A 5,377-nucleotide genomic window follows, 5' to 3' on the forward strand; every position below is an offset into this window, starting at 1 on the left:
CCAAAGCAGTTTGAAAAAGTCCAGGCGGATTCTAAGTTCCCAAGGCCGGACTGGGAAATGTCCAGGCGGGATCCAACTTGCCCACACCAGTTTGAACTGGCCCAGACTCGTTGGAAGTGGCTCAGACTGCTTAGAACTGGTCTAGGCTGGTTTGAACCGGTCCAAGTCGGGTGGAACAGGTCCAAGCCGGTTTGAACCAGCTGAAACCAATTGGGAAATGTCCAGGCGGGATCCAAGTTGCCCACACCAGTTTGAACTGGCCCAGACTGGTTGGAAGTGGCTCAGACTGCTTAGAACTGGTCTAGGCTGGTTTGAACCAGTCCAAGTCGGTTGAAACAGGTCCAAGCCGGTTGGAACCAGTCTAGGCCAGTTTGAAATGGTCTAGGCTTGTTTGAAATGGCCCAAGCCAGTTTGAGCAGTTCCAAGTGGGTTGGAACTGGCCCAGACAGGTTGGAGCAGATCCAGGCCAGTTGGAGCAGGTGCAGGTCATTTGAAACTGAATTTGACCAGTTCAAACCAGCCTAGACCTGTTCAAACCGGCTTCAACCAGCACAAATCAGCTTGGACTGGTTCAAACCAGTCTAGACCTGTTCCAACCAGTCTGAGCTAGTTCCAACCGGTCTGGGCCAGTTCAAACTGGTCTGGGCAAGTTGGAGCCCACCTGGACCTTTTCCAACTGGTTTCGGCTGGTTCCAACTGGCTTCAGCTGGATCCAACTGGTATGAAATGATTCCAAGTGGTCTGGGCTGCTTCCAAGAAACATAGACCTGTTCCAACCAGCCTGGAACTGTCGTAACCAGCTTGGGCCAGTTTCAAATGATCTGCACCTGCTCCAACTGGCCTGGACCTGCTCCAACCTGTCTGGGCCAGTTCCAACCCACTTGGAACTGTTCAAACCGGCTTAGACCAGTACAAAACTGCCTCGACAGGTTCAAACCTGCTTGGACCCACAGAAACCGGCCTAGACCGGTTCAAACTGGCCTAGACTGGTTCCAACCGGCTTGGACCTGTTTCAGCCGACTTGGACTGGTTCAAACCAGCCTAGACCTGTTTCAACCAGTCTGGGCCAATTCCAACTGGTCTGTGCAAGTTGGAACCCACCTGGACCTTTTGCAACTGCTTTGGGCTGGTTCAACCGCTGTGGACCGGACCCAACAGGTATGAATTGGTTCCAGTTGATGTGCATCAGCAGGGCTCCCCCTGCTGGTGTTAACCCTTCTGGGCTTTCAAGCAAGCAGTTGGAAAATGTCCAGGTGGGTTCCAACTTGCCCAGGCCAGTTGGAACAGGCCCAGACTGGTTGGAACAGGTCTAGGCTGATTTGAACCGGTCCAAGTCGGTTGAAACAGGTCCAAGCTGCTTGGAACCAGTCTAGATCAGTATGAACCGGTCTAGGCCGGTTTGTGCCGGTCCAAGCTGGTTTGAACCGGTCAAGTCAGGTTTGTACCGGTCTAGGCCGGTTTGAACAGTTACAAGTGGGTTGGAACTGGCCCAGACAGGTTGGAGCAGTCCAGGCTAGTTGGAGCAGGTGCAGATCATTTGAAACTGACCCAAGCTGGTTACAACAGGTCCAGGCTGGTTGGAACAGGTCTATGTCACTTGGAATCAGCCCAGACTTGTTGGAATCATTTCATACCAGTTGGATCCAGCCCAAGCCAGTTGGAACCAGCCGAAACCAGTTGGAAAAGGTCCAGGCTTGTTCCAACTTTCCCAGACTGGTTGGAACTAGCTCAGACTGGTTGGAAGAGGTCTAGACTGGTTTGAACCAGTCCAAGCTGATTTGTGCTGGTTGAAGCCGGTTTGAACTGGTCTAGGCTGGTTTGAACTGGTCAAATTCAGTTTCAAATGACCTGCAGCTGCTCCAACTGGTCTGGACCTGCTCCAACCTGTCTGGGCCAGTTCTAACCCACTTGGAACTGCTCAAACTGGCTTGGGCTCTTTAAAACCAGCCTAGACCTGTTCAAACCGGCCAAGACCGGTTCAAACTGGCCTAGATGGTTCCAACCGGCTTGGACCTGTTTCAACCGACTTGGACCGGTTCAAACCAGCCTAGACCTGTTCCAACCAGTCTGAGCCAGTTCTAACCAGTCTGGGCCAATTCAAACTGGTGTGGGCAAGTTGGAACCCGCATGGACTTTTCCCAACTGGTTTCAGCTGGTTCAAACTCGATTGGACCGGTTCCAATTGGACCTGTACCACCCAGCTTGGACTGGTTCAAACCAGCCTAGACCTGTTCATACCAGTCTTAGCCAGCAATAAAACCCTTTCTGCAACCCCAAGAGTGCCAGAATGGAGGGAGGATCCTCACTCATCAGATTCTTTATGTACCAGAATGTCCCAGTCCCCTTTTGGGACGTGATTTTCTATCTAAAATTCAAGCTCAAATCGCCTTCACGCCTAAAGGGGCAGAATTGAAATTACCACCAATTGTAGTAGCTCTAAAGCCAGGTGAAAGCAGAACTGCACATGCGTCGGCACACCCGTCTCGCTCTTGGGACTTTACTAATTAAAAGCCTGAAAAACAAATAACTCTCTGCAAACTGATAGCTGAGATAACTGACCGAAAACTGGGCTTAGGTCCAAGTCCTGGATTGGAGTGAGTTAGTGTTTAAAACGGCGGTTTATCTATTTATTTGGGAAAGACTTGAGAAGGACTTAACAAGATGGCCAAGTCTTTGAAGGAGCTGGGTGAAATGATTCAGCGTTCAGAAGCAAATGTTCGCGCTGATATGCAAGACTTGAAAGGAGAGATGAGAAGAATGACTGCTACAGTAGAAAAAGTTATGAAAATAGCAGAGTATGCAAAAGAGGTAGCTGATGCAAACGTAAACAAAATAGAATCTCTGACAAAAAGGATTTCACAAATGAACGATAGACTGTGCAGAAGGAATTTAAAATTCGCTGGTATTTCTGAAGAGATTGGGAATACGGACCTGGAAAAGGAGATGTTACAATGGCTCAAAGAACAAGGAATTGAAATTGAGCAGAATGAAATTGAGAGAGTGCACCGGGTGTTCACATCACGAGGAGGCTCTGGACTTCCCAGGGTTGTAATTATGACACTCACAAGAGAGAAGGTAAGAGATCAAATTTATAAATCACTCCGGCAGAAAGCAGACCTGCTGTTTAAACAGCAAAAGGTCGTAGTGAGACAAGACTTTTCTCAGGAAACGCTTCAAGACAGGAAACGTATGCAGCGGTTTGCACAAGCTCTCTACAATCATAAAATCCTCTTTACCTGGGCCTACCCTGCTACACTGTTGGTTTTTAAAGACAGCAGGAAATATTCTGCTAAGAACCCTGATGAAGCAAAAAAAAAAAAAGGTTAGCTGATTTAGGAGTTGGACTACAAGGACAGACTGAGCAAGAATTACAGGTAGACCAACAGGGAGCGTCGAGTGAAGAATCTCAAGAATCTCCAGTGCAGAGACAAGAGAATAAAAGAAGACGGAAGTCGAGAGGGGAAGGAAACAGCAAGAAATAATATATACTAGAGACATCTAAAATGGTCTTTTGTAAATATATATATATGTTGCTTTTTCTGATATAAACTTTCCAAGAGCGAAGGGAGAGGAGTGTGGTTCTCCAAGATACCATGAGACAGGGATCATGGAGATCCCTAAGTGAGTCTCAGGGGGGAGTTGAATGCGTCAGAATTGAAAATATAATATATGTACACAGAGGGATTCAAAAAATAAACAGTAGCTGGGATAATGGATAGATCTTTAAAGGTTTTATCTTTAAATGTTAACGGGCTGGCCTCAAACACCAAACGCTACAGGGTACTGACATTGGCAAAGAAAACGAAAGTGGATATACTATGCCTTCAGGAGACTCATAGAGAAGCAAACAACCGACCTTTGTTATGCTCTCAGCAATGGGGCCTAATAGCAGAATCGAAAGCGACAAACAAGGCTAGAGGGGTCGCTATACTATGTAATATAAATCTTAGGCCAGAGGTTCTGAGCCGGAAAAAAGATAATGATGGTAGATTTATATTCTTAAAAATTAAAGTGTCACAAAAAATATTTACAATAGCTAATATATACAGCACTAACACCAGACAGAAAAAAATTATAAAGCAAACCTTGAATAGACTGCAGTTTTACGCTGAAGGGGAAGTTATCGTTACAGCAGACTTTAATTGGAATATAAAGAACGATAGTACTTTCAGATTATGTAAATGGGGATTAAAGGATGTTTTTGAGAGAGGAAACCCCAATACCAAACCTACCTTCTTCTCCAACAGACATAAGACTTTCTCTTATATTGACTATATGCTAATTAAAGAAGGGAATGAAATCAGTGTTAGAATTGCAAAAACTATGGGAATATGGATTTCAGACCATGCTCCACTATTTGTGGAGCTGGGACTGGAAGAGGATGGAAAAAGTTGGAGATGGCGGTACAATAACCTAATAATGGCAAAAGAGATTGACAGGGAATATATTAGAAAACAAATTGGTTGGTATTTTACAGAAAACAATGCTTCAGCCAAGATCCCGGTAGTATGGGACGCTTTCAAAGCTGTTATAAGAGGACATTGTATACTGAAAGAGATTGCAATTAAGAAGGATTGGTACTCGGGGAGACAGGAAAAAATTAAAGAGATTGAAATCTTGCAACAGTTTACATTTCTAAGGAGGAGACAGGAGCAGTTGAGAAAGTTAAAACAGGAATTGGATGAGCCGGATAAAGTTGGAAGAGAGATAATATGATCAAAAATGGTTTTCAGAGAACCTCAATAGGATCATATAAGAGACTGGCAAACTATTTAAAGAAAAGGAGGGATAAACAGAGGGTGAAGGCCATTAAGACCAGAAGGAAAATACTTACACAAAGCTCTAGAGAAATAAGGAAAGAATTTGCAGAATTCTATTAATCTTTATATAAAGAAGATAATAAAAATATAAGTAGGGAAAGTTTAGGGTTTAAAATTGAAGAAAGTGATAGATTAAGACTGAAGGAGGAAATTTCTCTGGAAGAAATAGAGAATGTAGTTAAATCATTTAAAAGTAAGAAATCCCCAGGATTAGATGGAATTACGGCAGACTTTTATAAAGAAACAATTGATATCCTGGGCTCAGAACTGAAAAAAACAATTTAGTAATATCTTAGAAGGGGGGAAAGCCCCAGATACTTGGAAACTAGCGGAAATAGTAGTAATTGAAAAACCACAAAAGGACCCTACAGAGGTGGGGTCATACAGACCAATTAGCCTATTAAATCAAGACTATAAGATATTTACAAAGATCCTGGCAAGGCGACTGGAAAAGGTACTACCTAAAATAATAGAGGAAGATCAATATGGATTTGTTAAGGGAAGATACATAGGCCATCATATAAGAAATGTGTTTTAATAAATACATTTAATAAATA

General features: G+C 44.1%; 1 long non-coding RNA gene across 1 annotated transcript; it reads left to right on the plus strand.

Annotated features, from left to right (window-relative positions):
• Positions 1–1,234: 1,234 nt before the first annotated feature.
• LOC307222433 lies at positions 1,235–5,377 on the plus strand. Its single transcript, XR_013841762.1, has 2 exons — positions 1,235–1,307; positions 5,159–5,377. It is a non-coding gene; the product is annotated as an uncharacterized lncRNA (long non-coding RNA).

The sequence above is a fragment of the Podarcis cretensis genome (genome assembly GCF_951804945.1).
Source record: "Podarcis cretensis genome assembly, chromosome: 8".
Taxonomy (NCBI): Eukaryota; Metazoa; Chordata; class Lepidosauria; order Squamata; family Lacertidae; genus Podarcis; species Podarcis cretensis.